This window comes from Pangasianodon hypophthalmus, chromosome 5 (genome assembly GCF_027358585.1).
Source record: "Pangasianodon hypophthalmus isolate fPanHyp1 chromosome 5, fPanHyp1.pri, whole genome shotgun sequence".
NCBI lineage: Eukaryota > Metazoa > Chordata > Actinopteri > Siluriformes > Pangasiidae > Pangasianodon > Pangasianodon hypophthalmus.
Window position 1 is genome coordinate 10373248 of NC_069714.1, and position 24722 is coordinate 10397969.

General features: G+C 39.3%; 1 long non-coding RNA gene across 2 annotated transcripts in view; it reads right to left on the reverse strand.

The window, feature by feature from the left end:
* Positions 1-24722, reverse strand: part of LOC128318424 (uncharacterized) — a 91514-nt gene that overhangs the window by 34345 nt on the left and 32447 nt on the right. Inside the window, exons 2-4 of one of the 2 annotated variants that reach the window (XR_008301849.1) lie at positions 6433-6503; positions 5122-5217; positions 4397-4547 (exon numbers count right to left, since the gene is read on the reverse strand). This is a non-coding gene — a long non-coding RNA (uncharacterized LOC128318424). The remainder of the gene's footprint in view (positions 1-4396; positions 4548-5121; positions 5218-6432; positions 6504-24722) is intronic. The other variant, XR_008301850.1, reaches the window with a different exon arrangement.

Below are 24722 nucleotides of genomic sequence, written 5' to 3' on the forward strand. Positions count from 1 at the left end.
TTCCAAACATTTTCCAGCAAGACAATGCCCCTGTGCAGAAAGTGAGGTCCATGAAGACATGGTTTGCCAAGTTTGGTGTGGAAGAACCCGAGTGGCCTGCACTGACCTCTGACCTCAACCCCACTGAACACCTTTGGGATGAACTGGAAGGGACTGCACCCCAGACCTTCCCAGAAGAGTGGAAGTTATTATAACAGCTAAAAGGGGACTAAATCTGGAATGAGATGTTTGTAAAGCATATATGGGTGTTGGGTGTCCACAAAGGCTAGCAGCTTTTCCTAGAAGCCAGCTAAGGGACTTACAGTTTCCACAGTAATAACACTGTCCCAATAAGCCATTTGAACGGAATCGCACATTTTTGTGTTACTTACTTAGAAATTCTAAGTGATGAAGCAGAAGTTGGCAGAAAGTTCACCAGCCAAAATAAAGCTGAAGTGGCAGCTGGATTTGTAACTGTAATTTTCAATCTCTCAGGTGTGTCTTGCCATAGGTAAACTTTTAACATCTACACTTATTTTAAACTATGACTTGTCACTTAAAAAAAAGAAAAGAAAAGTAATAATTATATTTGGGTTCTGTGACACACATTCTGTATCCTGTCTTTCTCCACTGGAATAGTTAGAATAGTACTGCTTATTTCCCTGATGGTGAAGATCTCTTCCTGTCTAAGTATCATTAATGTAGTCCCAGTATCACACCTGCTAAAGGTGTAAGGGTGAGCTGTTCCCTCAGCAGTGGTCACCTGCTGCTGCACTCCATCCCGAGGCTTGGCATGGCTAAGATCTGCTGTCTCCTGTCAGTCAGAAGTCCATGCATTCTGTGCTTCAGGAGGACAACTGCGGATACACGTCAGCTCATCAGCTCTGGTAACTAACTTTCATTAAAGAAATGAACAATTTCATCTGACCTGCTAGCCTGATGAGTCAGGTTGCCATAGCTGTCACTGTAAATGCATTAAAAGCAGAAGAACAGAGATAGAAGATAATGATCACTGAAAATGTCAGCATTATTATAGGATTTGGAGGGTACTGATATAATCGAGTGGCAAAAATTATAAAAGCTTACAGTCATTAAAAAAAAAAACTTGAAATTTGGATATGAGTACAGTACCAATTTTCTTTATTTTCTCTGGAGTCTTGAGAAATCAAAGACAGTCTGGCTGACAAACATTTCTAAATCCTTCAGATGAGATTTTAATAATAATGCTCAACTTAGCATTATTATTATTATTATTATTATTAACAACAACAACAACATTAATAATAATAATAATAATAATAATAATAATAATGACACATTACACTTGCTGGCCACTTTAATAAGAACACCTGTACTCCTGCTCATTCATGTATTTATCCAATCATCTAATGATGTGGCAGCCACGCAATGAATAAAATCATGCAGCTACAGGTCATATCACATCAGATCACATTAATGTTCACATCAAATATCAGAATGTGGAAGAATTTAATGTGACAGTGACTTTGACTGTGGCAAGATTGTTGGGGCAAGGTTTGATTACTTCAGAACCTGCTGATCTCCTGGGATTTTCACACACAACAGTCCTTATTCTAGTTTACACAGAATGGTACAAGAAACAAACAAACAAACAATAAAAACATCCAGTAAGTGACAGTTCTGCTGGCAGCAACACCTTGATGATGAGTGAGGTCAGAGGACATTAGCCAGACTAGTTCAAACTGTCAGCAAGGCTACAGTAAATCTAACCACTCTTTATAACCACGGTGAACAGAAAAGCATCTCAGAATGCACAACACAAAAAAAAAAACCTTTGGCGGCTGGGCTACAACAGCCGAAGACCACATCATTTCTGTCAACCAAGAACAGGAATCTAGGGCTACAGTGGGAACAAGCCTACCTAAACTGGGCAGTTCAAGATTGGGAAAATGTCTCCTGGTATTCTAGAAATATGTGTTGAATAATGTGTCATGGTAGAGAATATAAATAGTTAAATGTCCACTTATGATTATGTATTGTTACATTAAAGTGAACTGCTGTCTTTGGAGTGTCAGTCAGGTTTAGTGACTTTTAGAGCCACAGTGTAATGTCTATAGTGTAATGGTCACACTGTAATGACTCTAAAGCAGTTCGAAAATTATACAAAATGGAGAAAATTATAACCAAATTAACAATAACCCAGCATATGGTACGCTCACAGGAACCAACTTAATATAGAAAAATGCATGGGGAGTATATGAGCCTTGAGCACAGCATTCTACAGAACCAAGGAAGGCTTGCTGGAGAGAACATGGCAACGCAGCTAAACACAGAGGCATCATTATGGGCTGCCAGGGGAAATTAGCCCTTTGATAGAGCCTTTGATACAGTATTAAAGAAAGACAATTTTGAGTATTGCAGGCCATGGCACAAAGTCTCATTAGCAGTCCCAAGCACCAAAAGCTAGTTGCCTTCTATCTGCCCAGTGAAAGCATAGAAGTAAACTGCTAAAGCTTAATCATCAAATATAGATAATAGCAGAAAGGCAATTAGGGCATTATCAAGATGCCAGAGATAACAGATGGAAATGAAAGAACAAATGTTGCATATAGTAGCTGTCCTCATTAGACTTGTTTCAAAGGACATATAAATGAAAATATGTAAATACATAATGTTATACTAATATTATATATTATTATATATGTATATAAAGTATATAATATTATAAACATGGTTTATACACATAATGTTCAAGGAAGTGCTTTATAAAGTTTTGGTCAGGAAGTACATAAATAAGATGCTATAATTAAATCTGATCTGAACCCCATTGTCAACAGTATAGTTTACTTTGTTCCTCCTCTCTGACCCTAAACATAAATGAGCAAGCAGTAAAAAGGTAACATAAACACCACTGATGCTGTTTGCTTTCATCCTTCCCAATAAAAAGAACAAAAAGCTGCTTCCTGGTGGGGCAGGGAAGAGTATGCATGGTTCCATGCCCCTCCTCTATGTATTAATAGTGTGTCCTCAGCCAATAAGCCACATTCTTCATATAGGCTTGCACACTTAGGATTTAATTTTCTGACCAGTTCAAATGAAACATGAAAGGAAATGGTGAGGAGAATAGTGCTGAGATCTTTAATTCAGTGATCTCTTTAAGGAAACAGTAGGAGGAGAAGAAGATGAAGAAGAAGCCTGTTGTGATGTTGTATTGGTCAGAGTAAATGGGTGGGCCAGAATGAAATGCTGCTGGTGGTAGCTGGTTGTATGTTGTGAGAAGAAGAGAATAAACAAGGAGTAAAGAATGAGCATTGTATGCTATGGATACAATGGTGTATACATATGTGTGTAGGTAGTAAGTAAGTATATATGTATATATACACAGTACTGTGCAAAAGTCTTAGGCACATGCAAAGAAATGCTGTAGAGTAAAGATGCCTTCAAGAATAATGAAATTAAATGTTTCTGCATTAAAAAATTACTGTAAAGAGCAGTAAACAGTAATAAATGAAACAAAATCAATATTTGGTGTGATGACCCTTTGCTTAAAAAAACAACAACAAAACAATTAGTAGTCTCAGGTACAATTTGTGCAGTTTCATAAGGAAATTAGCTGTAAGTTTTACATCTTGCAAAACCAGCCAAATTCTTCTGGAGACTTTGTCACACTTGCTTCTTATTTTTTGCATTTTTCTGTAACATTTAATTTTGTGCAGCAAAAAATCAGGTGCAGCAGCTCTTTCATCATTCATTCTGCCCAGCTCTCTAAACTCCACATCTGTACACTCTGCTGAATCACAAAGGATTCCAAAGCTTCAACTTCACTTCACATGGTGAACTTTTACTATATATATTTCTGGACATTTTCCTGAACTGAAATAGGTTTCTCTTTTGCATGTATTTCAATCAGAAATTAAAGTATTATCATTTTAAAGTTACCCCCCCAAAAGAACATAATGGACATTTTGACAGCCGGTATCTGATTACAAATGGAACTGATGATATCCAACTTGATCAAAGCATGATATTCACTGTTTAAGGAAATCAAAGTAAGTATGTAGCAAGGTTTTAGGCATCTTTTTTTATTTTTTAGCATTTTTACTAAGTTTGTTAAACTGGCTCCTTACCCAACACGATCTTTGAAGAAAGATCTAGACCTAGACAAGATTTAAAAGTTAACCAAAAAAAAAAAAAAAATCCATGTCATTTTGGCAAAATATGTTTATGATTTCTTAAAGATGTGGTATCATAGTATGTGATAGGCAGAAAAAATATTTTCGTCAAAAACAGATTTTTATTTTTTTTTAGCTGTTTTAGCCTCAGAAGCACTTTTATCAGAGAGGTCCTGTTTCTCTTAATGTAATACACTTAACCTTTACTACGTTTACAATAACTATAGTGCAGTTACTCGTTTTGTGTGTGTGTGTATGTGTGTTACCTGGCAAGTGACAGTCCAATCAGAGTAAACTGTGGAGAGGGTGGGTCGTGTCCAGCCTCCATGACAGGCCAAAAATGATCACCATGGTGATACGTAATTAGAGCTGTCAAGGCGTCCTCCATCCTGCTGGCACCAGTCTGATAGCTCCCAGCTATAATGATAGACAAAGCTTAGTGTACTCCTGCCTCCCTCCAATGACATTATATGTTTTTTGCACAATAGCTACTATGCAACATTCCTGTGAGTGCACAGCTGTGGTCTTCTGCAACATTGATTATATATAATATTGTTTTTTACATCATTTTCTGCTCTCCTCCTCTTTCTTTAGGCCTCTCTGCCCATCACCACCACCTCTCTGCCACATGGACAACCCACAAGTGCAAGTGTTATTACACAAAACTCCTGCTGTAGCATTAATTGAAGAAAGATATGGTGGGACGAAGGCTGTGGGGGGTAGAGCATGCCCATTATCACTTGTGCCTTCAACAGGTCTCACATTTAAAAACTGCAAATTGCAAAAACTTGCAAGGGCAAAATGTTTGACATTATTTGATCTACAACCATATGGTGAAAACCTCCATGAGAAGAAGAAAATAAATAAATAAAGAGGACAAGGGGGAAGGGGAAGGAAAGAGTAAAAACAAACAAATCAAGGAAATAATTATTTAAATGCTTTAATTACTGTAGGTTATTTTGCTTCAGAAGGGAATGTCAAGTGATTGTACCTTCCTCCTTTTGGATTTGGTTTGTCTTCTCCTTTGCATGCGCCCTTTCCTGACAATAGACACGCTAAAGATGTTACACTTACATCCTGCAGGACACTGGGGGCAAGACAAGTTCACACTGAGAAAACACACATACTTTTTTTAGACTCTGAAAGATCTGAGTTTGCTTTTTTTTAATTAAGTTGGTCGCACGTGCACATTAGCAAATTAGTCCCTTCTTTTTTTTTAATTAACAAAGCTTGGTCGTCTTATCATTGTCCTCTGGAGCAATTAATGTGACCTAATGTGACAAAATACATCAAGAAACCAAAAGAACATTCAGAATTTCACTAACTAAAATACTAATGTGACCATAAATGTGACAGCACATCACTTTCCCAGCATGAACACACAATGAAATATCATCAGAATAACACAAATAGATGTTGCAAATAGCAAACCTCATTACAACATTCTTCAAGGATACTTCAAAGATGGTATCATTTCTGTCAACAATTAGCACACGCTTTTACACAATGTTTATTTATAATTTATAGTATCCCATACTTATTACCAGGACAAAAATATATTTTGAAGAGTTTTCAAAAGATCAATAATGGCATGCCAAATTAAGCAGGAACTGTTTCTCTGCAAGGGAAGCAGGAAGACAGAAGACATGTTGCGAAGGACAGGAACAGCGTGTGGAACGAGTTAGCTGTGGATGTTATTGCAGCTGATCCTAAGCTCTACAGTGAGTCCCTGCTGAACTTCTGCTATTAATTACATGTTTACTTAGAGCCGTTTGAGCTGTAATGGGCTGGCTAGCCCCCCATTGACTCCCTCCCCTCCTTCAAACATTCAAAGGACAAGATAAGAGAGCAGGAGTGAAAGAGCCTGTCCACTTTGGGTCATGTTATCACAAAACTGGGCCCTTTTTTCTGTGTGGAGCTGTCTTTTTTGTAAGGCAAAACCTTAGGCATTTTCTTACTAGGGGAAAATAAAATATATATTTAGTGCATGAGTAAGACAGGCCACGTTGGATCAAACTTTCGGGAAATTGCTCACTTTCAGTGTGACTCAGATTAGGGAGATATACTTCAAGCCATTCAGTAGAATAAGCTTGAAAGTGAAATTGATATAGGATATACAGCAGAGAAGGAAACATGGCCCAATTCACGGTGCTAATACTGATCAGCTACTTAACAACAGATGATTCATTATCTAGAATTGTTAGTTTTCTAAATAAAGTGGTGAGACGGCAAAGGTTGTGCTGCATTCCTGCCAGTATTAGTGTATATACTGTACATTGTGGTATAAACAGGAGCTGTTTACCTTACTGGCATAGCCTCTTCCATCTCCAGCTCTCCCTTTACATGTAGAAGGCTTGAGGATTTGCAGGGATCCTAAGAGGAAGTGGGAAAAAGAGGAAACAATAACTCTTAAATAAAACACAGGAAACAAGGTTAACTGCTACTCCTTCCATTTAAAGCCATTGGCAGGGGCTATTTTTTGCCCAATTATCCTTGGTTAACAGGATTAATTACTGCACCTTCTTTTCTGTTCTCTCTCCCTCCCAGCCACCAGCCAATAAATCTACAGCCACAGCTCACAGACTGGGAATGCCATGCTAATTAGCATAACAAGTCACAAAATCATTATGGCCCTAAATTGCTTACAGAGACAAACAACATCTAAGGCCTACAGGATGTAGTCTGGGATTTAGGAGGGCTGTTTAATTGAATAAAAATGTTGCGGGGGCTTAGACGCAGGCAGAACGATGGAAGAGGGAGGTGCCGTGTGGCTGATTGATGGGGAGGTTTCCTGAGCGCTCGTCCATCAGCCACACCCACTCCAGACGAGAGGCCCTACAGTGGCACGTGAGGAAGGGGCTCAGTGTGTTTGTGCATTCAGTTTTACCTCTTACCTTAATCATGTGTTGGCAGTGACAGTGATTGGGTAGAATCGGATGAAAAATGCATTTTACTAAAAAAAAAAAAAAAAAAAAAAAAAACACTTTACAATTATTATTATTATTATTATTATTATTATTGTTAATTTTCATTATTATTGAAAATTTTATTACCAGTTTCTTTAGCCTGTCTAAGGTGCCCTTTTCTGAGAGGAACAGTTTAAGTTTAAATCCAATTTTCTAAATCAATAGGAACTACATTTATATTTTAAAGTTATTAAAAAAAGGTGGTCATAACAAGCTGGACTGTGTGTTAGTTTATATTTTATCCGGATTGAGGCCTGGCCAGAGAGCCAGCTGTCCCTGCTGGTTTGACAGCTTCACTCCCTCTCAATAGACCTGCACACATGCCTGCTTATTAAAACTTTTGGCACTCTGTGTTTCTAATTATGCTCCAATGAGCCGGCTTCTTACCTCCCTCGTAATATTTTCTCCTGGTACAAAATATGTAGAGAGCTCGTTAAACCAGGGAATTTATAGTCATTTCCGGCACATATTGCATACCCAAATAAAGCTTGAGAATAGACTTTAGAAAAGACTTGTATTTTTTATAAGTAAATGCTAAATTATACTTTAATGCTGGAAAGTGTCTGTATACTTTATCTCATCTTATCTAGTTTTATAAATACTGAACTACAGAAATGAAGTTGATTGTTCAGTGGGATATTCATAACAAAATAATTTTAAATATACTGTATATTTGTGTTGAATAATAATTGACATATGTGTATATAGACTAGGTTTGAGGCTGTACACTTCAGACAAATGAATAATGAACTATGTGAATAATTGCATAGTCTGCATTTCCGTAACACAATATATGTCAGTGTGATGACCTCCATTTTCCCAGCTTCTGTGTGAAAGGAAGAAGGTTGAGTTTGGGTGTGGGTGTTCACTGCTCATACTCCTCGGCGTGAGACTCAGTCTGTCATGCAGCTGATTACAGAGAGCCTGTGCCAACTGTATCACTCCAAAGCGCGGGGGGCGGGAACCACGCTGTCGGCAACAGCCAACCAGTTTAGCCCCAGCCTCCGCCATTTGCCTGCTTTCACTAACCTGTCCTGACAAGTAACCAGATTAGCGTAGTCTTCCATCAGTGCAGGGGAGCAGAAAGAGCAGATGGAGCCTTCAGCTCGACTCCCCCCTCAGCCCCGAGCTCGCTGGCACACTGCTTAGCATGCACAATAGCTGGGGCCTGGCCCGCCGCAATCAGTGTACTATCAGCAAATTGCTGCTAACAGCTTTGCATGATGCTGTTCAGGGAATACCATGGCTCAGTCTTCATATGCCCCTGTACTCTTCTCTTCTTTCCAAAAAATAAGGGAACAAAACATGCACATGCTCAGCCAAACACCCACCTCCTTAAAAAATACAGGAGTGATTAGCAAAGGCTTGACAATTTACGAACACAATTAAAGCTGCATGTGTGTATTTGTGTGTATACACATTTCCTCATTAGGCTTATGAAACAAGAAAGGCACAAATGGGAAAACAGCAAAACACCCATATCACGGAGAAAGGAGATAATCTGAAATCGAATTGGTTGACAATCTAGAAGGGGCGAGCAGACGGAGGAAATTGAATTGTGCTATATAACACTTGTCATCTGCTGGGCCAAACTGAGCTTGTCTTTTTACAGTTTCTCTGATAAATATCACTAACTTTGCTCAAGTGAGCAGATGGGCCTGCTAATTAGCTTGGTTCATGCCGCAAGTTTGTTTATAAAGAGAGAATGGGATCCAGACATCTTGACACATTTTATTAACATATCATACCTTAAAGCTCTGCCTCTCAATACCCTGAAGGCATTTCACTTTACACACATGCACACACACACACACACACACACACACATATCTTAACACACCATGTGCAGTGTACTGAATATGTAGTAGAAGTGGTATACAGAAACTGCATGTTTATGTCTGTTTAAAAGAAGAGCACAAAATGATAGAGATTTATAGCAAGAGAGAGCGAGCTAGTGAAGCAGACAGATGCCATGCGTGTATGTGCATACATGTGGATGTGTGTGTCTGTGCACCTTTTGAACTGGCAGTGAGAGAGTGGGTGGACATAACTCATGGCCATTTTGTTTGTGTGATGCACAGAGCGAAGAGGCTGAGGAAAAAAAGGGCTGGGGATTCCTACATGTTGTCAGATCTGTGTCACCCAGTTTCCCTGCTGAGCCACTCATTTTTTTTTTTTTTAGCTTTGACCATAGTGGTGGATCTCAAACAGAGAGTGTAAAGAGAAAAAATGTGGAGTAACAGTGGAAAGAAATACTAAAACAGGTTAAACACTGAAGGGGATAAATATGCATGCTCTTGAAACTGAAGCCAAAACCAGGCCAGCAAAATTATCCTCCACAGCAAAGCGGCCACCATTTTTCCTTTAATTTGTCACCCTTCTGAAACTCATATTAAACCTTAATTGCTCCATGTAGCTCTCTCTCTCTCACTCTCACTCTCTTTCTCTTACTTTCTCTCTCTCTCTCTCTCTCTCTCTCTCTCTGTCTCTCTCTCTCTCTTTCTCAGCATCTGGCCAGTGTGTATAACAATTCACACTCACCCCTCCCAGGGCCTGTGGGCAGAGACCGGGGCTCCTGACAACTGGCACAGAGTGGCTGCCAAGGAAGCTAAACCCCACTGAACAGCTGGACCTATGAACAATCACACAACATGCAGAAGAGAGCTCTCATATACTACACACACACACACACATGCAGCATTAAAGAAAGGTAAAGTAGCTAGCATAAAAGAAAGAAAATACACACACACACACACACACACACACACTGATCAGCCATAACATTAAAACCACCTGCCTAATATTGCGTAGGTCCCCCTTGTGCCACCAAAACAGCTCTGATCCGTCAAGGCATGGACTCCACAGGACCTCTGAAGGTGTGCTGTGGTGGTGCCAGCATTAACTTTTTCAGCAATATGTGCAGTAGCTCTTCTGTGGAATCGGACCATATTGGCTAGCCTTCCCCAAGCGCATAAATAAGCCTTTGGGCACCCATGACCCTGTCACCAGTTAATGTTATAGCTGATCAGTGTTTGTCTATATTGTTTGTCTATATATATATATATATATATATATGTGTGTGTGTGTGTGTGTGTGTGTGCACTAATCAATAAATACAGCTAAAGTAAGGTATGTCTTTTTTTCTTCTGCCAAACATTGTCACAAGGGCACATTCATTCGTAGGTAGAATCAGGTAGATAAAACACTTCCTCATCCTCACACAGTTCACCCAGCAGTGGGAGCAGTGGGGTTGAGCATACAGGGCAGTGGAGGGAAGCTGATTAAGGAAGGATGCTGGGGAAGGGGCTTGCCATGTCCAGCCTACAGGCATGGCCCTGTTCCAAACCCTACACCAGCCTGCCTCTGAAGGGGGGAGTTCTACAATTACAGCACTCCCCACAATGACTGCAGCCAGCCCACAAAAAATAATTACATATTCTCCATCTCTGCAGCTGCTGTAGGTTACATTAAGCCTTAAACGCTACCCCTACTTGCTGCATGTCGATACATACTTACATACACACACAAATACGCATGTGCATGCAGGGCTGAGCCTTGTGGCCAGACACCCACTGTGCTCCTTTCCTCAGAAATGAGGATTCAGATCACCACAAAATGCCACTCATTCAAAAATCTGGGCCTGAGGAAAGGTCATCTGGAGCAGTACAGGAAAATGCATGTTGAAAAGGCTTTAGTTCTAATATCTTAAATTCACAGCCACCTTTCCTCTAAAGTGCACCTGAGAAAGTAGCCCTGGTCAGTGTTAGAACAGGTATGCTGTTATCACTGGTTCTCAGGCAATGGTGCTAGGAGGGGAGTTGGGCCCAATAAAGGAGACCACAAGCTACACCTCTGAACATCACCACTCAGCTAAAGCATGGACAAGATGGGAGATAACATTTTCACGGCTGAAGAAGAAGGCTGTTTAGAGGTCATTCAAACCCTTGTCTGGCTACTTTCCTGTGCATATATCAAACAACCCTAAACATCTCACACATAACAAATAAAAAAGTCATTTTGTGTGTATGTATCTTTTACATAGAAAATAATTCATATTAATAATAACTAAAATGAAGTTATTTAGGGGTATTTTTTAAAAGAAATGGCATAACTGTAATGCTATAATAAAAAGTGAAGTGAACATAAAATCATAGTTAATACATTAGAAAGTGGAGGAATATACAAATACTGAATGAGATAAATAGAGCCCTGATGCATGGAAATGATCTTTATATCATATCCTTTGAGAATTATGGAATAACACAATAACTTTCTTACTTTATTCTTACTATAATCATTATTATCCATCAGTTTAAATATATATATATATAAATTTCATTTTCAGTCATGTTGATTACTGCAAAAAATTTATGATTGTGCCTCTTGATTTTAAATGACCGGCTTGTATCAACATTTTCTTTAGTGGTAAATTTTTAACACCAAAAAAAAAAAAAAAAAAACAGACATTAACTAACAGATAAAGAGAACCTTGTCACCCGTCAGAAGTTACTCTTTACATCTTATTGTATTATTTTATTTTGATCTTACTTTATTTCTTACTTTAAACAAATATAGTATTCTCTTACAATTTACAAAAAAACTGGAGGGTGGTCTTAGACCCGAGTGACATCATCTCGTACTGGGGACACCAGATTATTTTATTCCTGCAGTATCAAAATTGCTTGTCAATCCTACACCGGTGATAGATCACCAAAAATCAGACTTCTCCAGGAGCAGTGAGAAGTTTATAGTTTTCTATAGTCGTTTTCCTGAAATCTGCATACAGAACATAGAAAGTACATGATTTGGCACAAATGTTGAGGGAAACACATTCAAAAACATTTAACATCAACCAACATAAACAAAAATTAATCCTTACAGAAACAGAGCCATAATCTTTATTTATTGTGCAAGTCAAATTGTTCAGTTTGCATGGGCCACAACGCCATTTATTGGATTACAGATTCTAATTTTGGTGCTTTCTCAACAAGATTAGTTAAATATATTGGGAAAATTGTCTGTATTTGACTGTCAATTTATTATAAACATGTGTTACCATTGTATGCAATCAAATAAAGTTGCTTGACAAAATAAGCTCAGTGTGTGCAAAGCCATTAGTGTAGACTAATAAATATTTTTCATTGATTTTGTCTTTCTTTCATTTCATTCTCATTTTCTTTGATAGCAAACAAGATGTGCCTTGTATTTTTTGTTCAAGGCAAACCTGACTACTTTTTGAAATGTTTTGTATAAAACTGAATGAAGTGGGAATTTACAATCATGTATTTATTAATACGTGAAATCACTTGAAACTGAAAGATATTAAAAAATTTTATGTTGTGGCAGAATAATTAAAGTATATAAAAAATAGCACAAAAAATCTATTTTTTTTTTTTTTTAAATATCTACTTCATCTACTGTCTTCTTGAGCACTGTCCTGTGGGTGACCAACTGAAGTGTTCTGAATCTTTATGCATTATAAAGCTGGTAGAACTTGTGCACAGAATAATCTTTTTATGACATATTCACACTTATACAGTAACCATATTTTAATATTTTAGAGATGCTGGAAAAAAAATAATTGTAGTGAAAATAATGTGATGTGTATTTGTAAAGATAAATGAATGAACCCCACTGACTCGCTACCAGACACTCACAAAACATGAAAGTAATAACCAGACAGTGGCAGTGAAAATCAAATAATTTTTCACAATTTTCTCTCTATTGTGAATCAAAACTAAAACAATTTTGCATTGCATTTTCTAGTAATGTACAGTAGGTACTTTCAATACTTCAAAAAATTTTCCACAATGCAAGTGTGTAACAATCAATCAATAAATAAATAATTTTTTTTTTTTTTTTTTGTCACCCGAGGAATACATTTTTCATACAGGTTCTGGAAAAAATTAAGAAATCCTCTCTCTCCCTGTTGGAGCCACTCTAAGGTAATCAATTTTTATTAGTCTAATATGTTATTAATAGAATTGTTATTTATACTCCATTTATAGTCCTATAAGGATTGTTACATTGGTCCTTTCCACCAAAGACCTCAGATCCCACACAGGTATATTATAAATGTGGGGTGATGATCTCCCCTGCAATAGGGTTAGGCATTATATATGAAGACCACTGCATTCTTGACCAGAGTTCCTAAATTATAAATCAACATTCAATGAAATGAATAAGAGAAATAAGAGGTAAAGGACATGAAAGAGAGCTGAAAATGAAGTGAAGAGAATGGAGAAAGAGAGAATAGGCAGACTGCTGCTTGGCAAATATTTGGAGATATGATGCTGTTTTCATTGCTGACATCAACATAAATTTGTGTGGGGAACTCAGGAGACTCAGCATGGGTTCTGCTATAAGTGAGAGAGAGAAATCGAGAATGGGTGAAAGGAAAATGAAAGTGAGAGCGGGGTGAAGTAAAACGACCTCTGCTCTACTGAACTGTACTCTCTCTCTCTGAGCAATATCTCTTATTCCCTTTCAAGCCTGAGCACTTCCCAACTAACATAAGCGGTGCATGTGCTACATATATGCACAAACACACAATGACACTGACAAACCACTGACACTAACCTACACACATACATGTATGCACACATAAAGATACAATCCATATGCATATTTTAAGACTTATGTTTTATATAAGACATAATCTGATGAATGACACACCTCTAAACATTATCCATAACAAAATATAGAACTCCTGCCTTCATTTCTTTATCTTTTTTTCCATATGATTTTAACAGCTATTAGCATACTGTCTTGATGCTTAACACCATAAACATTTATGTAAAATACCTCCACAATCTTGGCAGAGCAAACTTGTTGATTTAGCAATGAATTGCCTATTGCTCTCACAACCAATTATTTATGCAACCATCTTGTCCAAATCAATGGCCAGTTCCTGGGTCAGGACTGCCTGGGCAGCAGTGCTGAGTCAGCAGCAAATCAAGGATCTACATTAGAGATAGCTGTGCCCAGAAGCATGCCTCTTGTTTTTGTCAGTGCTTGTCAGCAGCCACCTGGCCAAAGCTGTCTGGAGGGGGTCAGTTATCTCAGGGACCATCCCCAAGAGAGGGTCAAGGGGTAGGGGCAAGAGGGAGATGCCACCTGGGGTGACTCAGGGCGCTCTGTGAATGCCTCACATAGAGCGTGACCTGCTCAGTGACAGTATGGTCAAGTCAGTGTCTCTTAGGCCTAACAATACAGGGGCCATCTAGAAGGTGAAAGGGGACACTAGCACAGATTATTTGGCAATGGCGGTAAGGAAATTGTGTTTGTCAGACTTGAGATTGGTGCTGAGGCCAGGGATTCAAATATCACCAAATTGAGTTTGCTTAATTTGGTGCACACAGTGTAGTGTGTAAGAGCCATTGGGAATTCAGCCAGTGATACTTCACTGAGCTGGAACAGTTGAGTAATAAGTTGAGGATGGCCTTTCTATTCACACTGGGGAATACAAACACAAACGCAATGAGTACACACTAAGGAATCCACTGAACCACTGAACCTCCACCCACTAGATTGAAGACCTTCCTGACTTCACTACAGAAATGCATGAATCAGTGAATGCCATGGCTTTGATTTTACTATAAAAAGCTTCTCATTAGCACACAGAGCCCAGTGCAGAACAGGGATCCCTGGTGCAGTAAATAACACAGTAATTAGCAAGGGGACAAGTGGCAGTTAGAAAGAGAGGGCGAGCTCTGTGGCAGGACTCAGGAAGAAAAAGCAGGCTGCAATCCCTGCCTCCCATACCAACCTTGGCCTTTCCACTTCAGCTCTCCCCAAAAGGAGAGCCACAATGGCCTAGCCTGCCAATGGGTGGCCCCTCCATGAAGACACAACCAACACGAGCAGGTGTGTCTGGCCTAGCATGCATGGAAAGAAAGGGAAGAGCTGTGCACTCATCCTTGTCCACACACTCATCCTCCCTTCATGTCCTTTGGACAAACAGGCAGGGCAGCGGACTGGACATGGAGTCTTTCAACAGTCCCAGGTGAAAGCCACTGCAGCTGGCCATGCTGAATGGAGGATGCCACAGTCCAACACCCTCTCTAATTAGCAACGCTAGCAGGTCCAATAAAGATAACACACTGCCATTATGGCTCGTTTGTCAAAAGAGGTGATGGATGAGGTAAGGGCACTGTGATGGGTCATTCCACAAACACAGATGCCGATGCTCTTCATGGTAGTTAAAAACACACTTCAGGCATTTATCTGGGTACAATAAATGATCTTGCTCACTCTACCCTTCAGTGAAGTCATGCATATCTGCCTCAGAGTTCAGAGACAATGGACCTCAATTAGTATTTAAGGTAACTATTCAAAGTAAAAAAAAAAAAAACATTGTGTTCAGATTTTGGGGCTTGGAACAGCAGTTTTAACTAGATGGCCATTGTAACTTTATGGTAGTGGGGTGGTGGGGGTGGCTAAGGGGAAGCATTCAAATAATACAATTAAACACTGAACACATGCCGGAGCAAGCTCTCCAATTAGAGGATTCAATCTGTATCAGGATAGCATTGCTGCCTCACAACTCCAGGGTCACTGGTTCAATCCTGATCTTGGGTTACTGTCTGTACAGGATTGTACATGTTCTGCCTGTGTCTATGTGAGATTTCCTCCCACCTCTCAAAAACATGTCAGTAGGTGGACTACTAACTCTTAATTCCCACTAGGTGTGCATGTTGCCCTTTGACGAACTGGTGTATTCTTGTCTCATGCCCAATATTCTGGGAATAGGCTCCAGAGCTACAGTGACCATGACCAGGATAAAACCAAAGATGAAGTCACTAAAGATGAATGAATTCATTCATTTTATTGGTTATCTTCAGCTAGATAAAAACATGGTGGTGCCATGATGACTATTTCAGACATTTCTTTGATGAGACACATACAATCTGTGAACATGCATGTTGCTTGGGTTATTCTCTGTCACTGCTCTCCTGACACAATATTTTTGTAACACATTGCATGATGATGTGATGACAGTAGAATGGACATGATTTCACAGTGTTCAGCTGATACACCAATTATTCAATATATTTGCAAATTGGCTTGGGTCAGTTGATTGCAATTTGATTTGATTATGGCACTTCTCAACCATACACTGAGAAAAGATAAGGACAGAAGAAGGAAAAGTTTTCTCTCTAACTGATAAAAAGACTTCCAGATCAGCTATGCAGTGAAAACAGTTAGTGGATTAACATTAAAATGTGTATTAAATGGATTTACAGTACATGTATGCTGGAAACAGGTTATATAGACCTACCCTGGGTCCAAGTGGGTCCAAATCAACTGTTATCACATGGACAAGGTTTAATTCGTTAAATCCCACACAAACCAGCTGTACACAGACAGTAGACCAGTAAGTGTGTGGTTAGAACAGGTCTGTCAGAGATGCCAAACAGGTCTCTCTAGCATTGCGTTCCTATTCAGCTACATAGCAAGGCTATTGAAACAAGTGCACAGCATATGTATGAGGAACACCCACTGACACACCTTTGGTTCCCTGCACATTCCTCCAGCTGTAGAGCCAAAAATTCTCCATCCAAACCAAATAAATGAATAAGTTCAACACACTAACACCCAAACCAGCAATGTCCACACTGCTTCAGTAAGCATGCACTGAATATAAGATGTGAAAATGGTGACAAGGATATCCCAGCCAGCCCGGATCATACACAGAATTAAGCCTTGATCGCGGCGTGGTGAAATATTTATAAAGGCTACATGAGATGGCTGGGGCCTGTTGGGGGAATTTCAGGGGTGGCAGGGCAGAGAGGCAACTGAGAGTCTTGAGAGTTTCGGAGACATGCCCTAACATTCCATAACATTGCCAAGAAAGCCAGAGATCTTCCACTAGCCCTCCAGATCACAAGCTGTGCAGGAATGACATTGTTCAAGGTGTGGAACTAACAAAGACATGTATTCATTTATGTAGATTGACTGTTATATCTGTCTTACACTGACTGACATATTTCATGCACACATATAAATAATATTGGCACCACAGTGTCAATTTTAATGTATTTCTAATGTTATTGTGCACTGTTAAACTTCCTGTAATATCACTACATTATTATTTGCACTACTGACATATGCTCTGTTTTAGAACAAGTTTGTATATTGCATAATTATTTTTTATTCTATTTCTCTTTAATCATGTACATCTTTTCTAATGATATAACAATGGGAGATGTAAACCTAACTTCACGGTTCTTGTACACAGACAATAAAGACTCTATTCTGGTTTGTTCTACTTTTGCAAAGAGAAATGCATTGTAAAGAGAAATGTACATCTTTGCAATCCTATAACACATATTCGTAACTCTATAAAATACATGCAAATAAATACTGCAATCCTTATTAGCAATTCAGTACCATAAATGGAAGATTCTTACCTGTGTTAAAAATATAATGTTTGTGCACAATAAAATTTTTGGATAGTGTTTAAACCTCAAAGCAGAGGAAAAATGAGTTATTGATGATTTTAAAATGATGCCCAGTTTCCTGCAAGGCATTCAGATCTACACAAGATTGGGGAATTTTAACACATTCAAGAATGGGCTAATTAAAAATCTACACTCAGCTTTGCTGGCACAGAAATCAATGTGCTTAATTAATTAATCTATACATCACAGCCACAAATGCACCAGAGACAAGCTCTGCTTGGTCAAAACCTTGAAAGAAAGAAAAAAATAGAAAGAAAACAAATCCAATGCAAGACAAAGCTAAATTACAACAGTAAACTTCCAAAGTTATTATCCTAATTCCACTGTCTTTAAATATGAAATCACAATCACAGATACACATTCAAAATGTTTCTTACTAATTGCCCAAATATTGAACAGTTTACCACCTTTTTTAAAAAAAAAAATGCACACAAGCATTCATTCATGACTATTCAGGTTCAACGACATTAACCAACAAATGCCATTATTCATTATTACTAATGCTTTGCCCTCTGGAATACTTTCACACATCAGACTGCTTGAGAAAATCACAACCCTAAAGCAGCTCTCAGTCCACTGAGAAGTGCTAATTTGTAAACGTGTCAGCTTAGTGAGAGAGAACAAAGGGTTATTAATAATTCCCTTGCCCTTGTTCCTTCCAGATAAAACTGAACAGACCAATATTCCATTATCGATTCCCTTCATCTGACCTGATTGGTATATTCAGGACATACAGGATTTGACATATTATTTATACAAAGTGACATATGCAGTATTCTTAAACACTATATTTGGACTTTCATTATATATTATATTAATATGTTTGAAATTAATGCATACCCTTGGGATAAAGTATTTGACAGTGAGTATTCAATGGCTTTACAAACAATGTTAGACAAAATCTGATCAATCAAATCAAATCAAAAGAACCAAACAAATAAAAAATTATTAAGAAATTTTGCTTAGCTGTTGTCATAAAAAGGATTTAGCATTTACCCAACAGTCACTACACTGACCAGTTGGGTGGTCAGTTTGTTTTGACTTGACCATGACCATGTTCTGTCCATTTGTCCCTCTTTCTCAGCTGTGACCATGGTGCACTCCTCCTTTCTTATATCTACTCAAACTCCACTCCACTCCCTGTTATCTATTATCTTGTGTTTGTTGGCATTTCCTTTTTTTTCCTTTTCTTTGTTTTTCTTTTCAAGAATCCAATTAGGCTTCATTTGAAATGCAAGCACTGTGAGAACTTCAGCTATTCATGACCAGAGATAAGCAAACTAATTAACACTAGCCTCTTCTCTGAAGAGAGAAAATTAAAAATAGAGGCATAGATTAGATTGGAATAGCTAAATAAGAGGGCCAGGACTTTATCTCTAAATGCCACTAAATTGTTCACTGCTCACCCTCACACACCATCAAGTTTACACACCATGCTTCTAACAAAGATGAGGAGAGTGGGTAAAGAGATGTCAGTGTATTTGTGTATATACTGTGTGTGTGTGTGTGTGCATGAGAGCATTTGAGTGTGCAAATGCATAATAATATAATAAGGTGGATAACAGATAACAGTGTCATCTAGGCTCCCTGATTGAATGCAGAGCGAACCAAACAACAGTGAATGGGACTGATTTTTAACATGAAGCAAAGTTGGTTGTTTGCTCTAATGGCCACCTCTCTGACAGAGTAAACATGAACCGCAGGCATGCTGAGCCTTGTTTACTGCAGACTGCCTTTCTGTCCGGCCCATATGACCACCCTGCATACCCTATACAGCCAGCTTGCTCAGCTTGGGAGCCGGGTGATGGGGGCATCCGTACCAGGGGCTAGCAGCACCCCAGTGTGAACACAGGCCTCAGTGTTAGCACAGGCATTAGTGTGAGATTAACGACTCAGAGACTCACACACAAGCCCTTCTTAACAAATACTACTGTGGCTGATTAACTCAGGTTAGGAAAATAGGACTGTATAACTACTAGAACTAACAACCACGGTCTCACAGGCCATGTAGAAAACATGTGTAGCTGATCTGAGGTCAGTGGACTCACCTTAGTGCTTCATGAGTCAATATTTTTTATTTTCTCTCTCTCTCTCTCTCTCTCTCACACACACACACACACACACTCACAGAACCATAAAAAGCCAAGATTATTAGTAGAGAACAAGTGTGGACATTTAAACTGGCAGAGACCTCATTCACTTCTACAAAAAATATATTTCATTATCAGTGACTTAAGATGAGCCATCCTGTATAAATAATGTTAAACTACAAAAATGCATGACAGAAATTGTAAACTCATAGTCTTCTTTGGAAGCTCTTTCACAACCTAAGGTAATCAGCAACATGACTAAACTCAATCCAGAGACTTTTAAAGGAAACGAACAGAACCAGCAGCCTCCTATCAGCAAGGCAGTAAACCTGGAGCTTAGCTCATTTCCCCTCATTGCCCTCACCACCTCCTCAGTATCCTGTAGGAGCAGCAGCTCAGAATAGTACAGCTGAACTTGGACCTGCCTTTGGGACTAAGGTCACTACAAGCACTCATACTGTGAGAATGGTTATGAAACCAAGCAGTGATCCCATCAGTCCCACCCGGTAAACCCAGGGATCAGCCCTCTGTCTCCTGGATTGTCTTTACTGGTTGTTTTTACAGCCTCTCTGACCCCTCTGATTTAGGCCACTGTCAAATGAATGGCATCCATAGTCCAGATTCTCTCGACAGCCATTATATGTTTACTGCAAAGAAAGAGGGTAGTGAATATGAGAAGGGGAAGAAGGCTGGAGAAGGAGAGTGGATAAGTAAAGGAACATTTGAGCAAAAGAAACCAGGTTCATATACATATTTGTGTACATAATGCAGGTTAAGGTTAGATTAAGGTTACAACTGCAGCACACATTCAATCACCCACACACACCCACACACACACACACACACACACACAAACAGTAAGCATGGGAGATGTACGCTTTACCCAAGGGAAAGGGAGGCCGTAAGCTATAGCAGGATGCAGACAGCAGGGGGAGCAGCTCCTCTATTGATTTTGGAGCAAAGCTGCTGGTGGTTGCAGGACTGCTGCAGGTTGGCTGAGCGAGGCCATTCAGCAAGCCTGACTAAAAGCTGCGAGTCAGCGGCCTCTGGAGGGTTCTTTCCCCCTCCTCACTTCAGTGCTGTATGGTGGAAACGATGAGCTTTGTTGCTATGTCACAGAGGATTCAGTGTGAGGATTCTTCTATATTCCTCTGCTATTTTTTTGCCATTTTTTGTAAGGCACCCACTCAACTTGGGAAGGGTGTACATACAGCTGAGTGTTACAAATGGTGATAAATCAATCATTCTGCTAGTCAGAGACAGTGACAGCTTCATTAATGAAGGAAGAAAAGCTAGAGAGTGTGTAGAAGGCGCACAGTGTAAGTGTGTGCCAGATAGTGTCTGAGGGTGGGCTACAGCTGGTAAGTCTGCCAGAAGCAGTGAAGGCAGATCTACAAACATTAAAATGAAACCTGAGAGCTCTTAACGTCTGTGTGATGTCTAGTAGAGCCTGTCAGACGGGCACCATTACCTGCAGCAGCCATCTCTATTAAACTAATAACTGTCTATACTTTTAGGCTAAAAAAATTAATTGGAAAATATACTGTCAATATAAAATTTTGATATTAGTTTGAATTAAACTAACAGCATATTAAAGAAATATTTTTTCATGAAACCTTTTTGATGAAGAAAAAAATGAGTAATCACATAAAACAAAAGAAAGCTTGAAAAAAGTGCAGACTAGCCTAAACAGGGAAGACTGGCAGAAAAGGTAATTTCCTTTTATTAACCTGTCTGCTCTTATAAGTGCTCGTTAAACTTATGGTTCACCAGATCACTTCGACGTGTGGGTGTGAGAGAGCGTGTGTGTGTATGCGTTTCACAAAAAAACATCTGCTAATGAGAGATTACTGATGGAAAATTGGCAGAGAGCAAGGACCAGACGCAGCTAAAATCTCCAAATTTCTCTGTGAGAGGTTACCTTTCCTGGCTTGTTTTAAGCCTCTCTGTATCGATTTACCTTTCAGATACACCATCATGCACACACACACACACGCACACACATTTGCAGGGTGGCTCACCTCATCGTCATAGTTGTTGCTAGCTGTGGCTTTAACTACAGGAACACAGGGCATAAAAATGGCTGAGGCAATTTTTCCATTGCCTGCAACCATCTTAAACCATGGCCCCCGGAAGGGGCTTCGCCTGTACCAGGGCATCATTACCTGCTTTAAATGTCTGAGAAACATCCTTCATTAGCGCAAACATGCATACACAGACGCAAATACTCACCAAAAATATTTACACAAGTCCTTTGATTATTCTACACTTGTACAAACAGTGTGAAATGGAATCATAATAGGATCTGAGATTCAGAGGCAAGGGAGGATTTTGACTACCTGAACACACAAAGACACACTTGTGGTCATGTCATGACAGACATGAACATCAATGATTGTGTGTGTGAGTGTGAGTGAGAGACAGAGAGAGAGAGAGAGTGAGAGAGAGAGTATGTGTGCCCGGTGCAGTGGACAAGCTCCCTACACTTTGACCACATCCCACATGCACATGGGGGCATGGTGCCGACCTTGACCTTTAATTTCCACAACTGGAGAAGCGTGTGTCAGAAGCAATGAAGGTGACACCTTCTGCTGCCCGCCGAGATAATGAAGGCTTTAACTTTACAACTCAAGCATATCAGATGGCAGCTGAGCACGCTCACACAATCATGTGTGTGTGTGTGTGTGTGTGTGTGTCTGTGTATACGCATGTGGGCCTGTGTGCCCGGGAGAGCGGAATGAACTAGATTCATTAACTTAGACTCATATCCCTGCTATTTTCTTGGGAGAGGGCGAATCACACCCTAATACCCCGGACTGGCTCCTCGGCATGTGAGGGGAGCTGGATTTGCCAGGGAGTCGTATTTCCTGGGAACGCGTGCTGCCGATTCATGTAGCAGCAATCATGTCGTCCCCCCACCCTCATTAGCCAGAGCGATCCTGCTCAGTCCGACGGCAGGAGAGGGGACACTTAATTACAGGCTGACACCTTGAGGAGAGCCCAGACTGAAAGGCAAGACACAGAGTGGGGAAAATGCGATAATATGATGTATGTCACGAGGAGCACTGCTCAGTACAGTGACCATTTACTTACAGTGATTGGAGCTGTGCTTGGCCCAGCCTGCAGCCTCTGCCTCTACACTTAGGAAAGAAATGGCATGAAAAGGAGGACATGTGTTTACTGAGTGTATAAGTAGACTGACACATTACAAATTAACTGCTCTATGCACGTATACACATATACAAATATATACACACACCTGGGCAAAAAAAAAAAAAAAAAAGGGCCAAGCCCAAAATGGCAAAATATTGAGCTTTTAATGGCCTTAACAACAAATCATTGGTAAGGAAATTAGCAAGACTTAAACAAATAAGATAAAGGAACTTAGTATGGGTATAGCTTTTCCCTTTGGTTTCTTTAAATGTTTAAGCCTTGTGGCCCTTGATAGGCTGCATCAGGTGTGGCAGATAACCAAATAAGTTTTTAAGACCATTAACAGCTTAATATTTGCCATTTTAGGCTTGGCCCATTTTTTTCTTAATATATCTATAAAGTTACTATTATTATTATTATTATTATTATTATATAATACTATATTACTAGTATATTATATATATATATATATATATATATATATATATATATATATATATATATATATAATCATATACTTGTCATATTAAGACACCGCTATTGTCAATGTGTAATGTATTTTGTTTTTTCTTTTATCATAATGCTGTAAAACTTTAATTTCCCCATGAGGGATTAATAATAGTGTGTCTTGTAATCACTGAAGGATTAAGATGGTGAAAATGTTATCACATAATTTTTTTAATTAAAATGCATATTACTCATCTATTTCTAAAAATTTCAAATGATAGTTTGTAAAGAAGGACTTAAACTGAAGCAGTAAACTTAATAATAAAATTTCAAAGTTGCTGCCTTTATCCTGCTCCCCAGGTTAACAGCTTAAACCCAAACCAAGCACAAAAAACCTCCAGTGAGCAATGTTGTGACATTTGACAAATTAAGCACAATTAAAAGTCCAGGCTCTCCCAAATGTCACTCACTTTCCCCTTCACAGGCCTCTGTTTACCACAAACAAACCACGAGGGCACGAGGAGGGGGCTGCCAGGGCTGCTCTCACACCCTGAACAGGTGTTTCACAGCCAATAGCCGCAAACAAACACACATGTCACACTGGAAGTGTGAGCCCATGTGTGTATGTGTTTGTTAGTGAAACCGTGATGTGTCCACTAACACTCTGATGTACACCTGAAATACTGCAGTGTAGGGAATATCTCTCCCCCCCACCACCACCAGTCATCTTCCTCCCCTCACCTTTCCCTCTATTCCCATTCAGCATGGGCTCTTACCATAAGAAAGGGAACCTGTAGAACTAATCCTTGCAAATCTGCTGCTTTCTTGGCTGTACCTCTAGGCCATGCAGCACGAGAGAACAATTCATTTGCATCCTTAAACTGTACAAACTGTGAATGAGCTCCTTTCAGCTGCAAATGTCATTACATCTCCATTTCCAGGGGAGAGCAGGAAGATTAAAAGCCTCACTCACATTCATGATCAACTCTTTCCCAATAGGTGCAATGGGGTAGGAGATCCGATGACCCCAAAGTAAGGGTCATGTTATCACCTGCATCTAAACGGGATTCACACGGGAAATGGAAGATAAACTTCTGATTCCACAAGCAAATACACACATATGGACACACACACACACACATACACACATGCATGTCTTACTATCCATGTATATCCATGTGTTAAGCTCTTTCTTAGTATTTTAAATAAATGCTTTTGTTTAAAAAAAGCCATCAGATCAGCCAACTATCCCCACAAGGTTTAAACTGTTAGTGTACCTGTGAGGTATTTTGGTCCCCACCAAGATATAAAAAACATGCCTACACACACACACACACACACACACACACTTGTCTTGCTATCCTTGTGAGGACCATCTATTGACATCATTCTTTTAATTTTTATTTTTTAATTAAATAACAAACAAACAATCAACAACAACAAAAAAATCATTCTTCCTTGCTGGGACCAGCC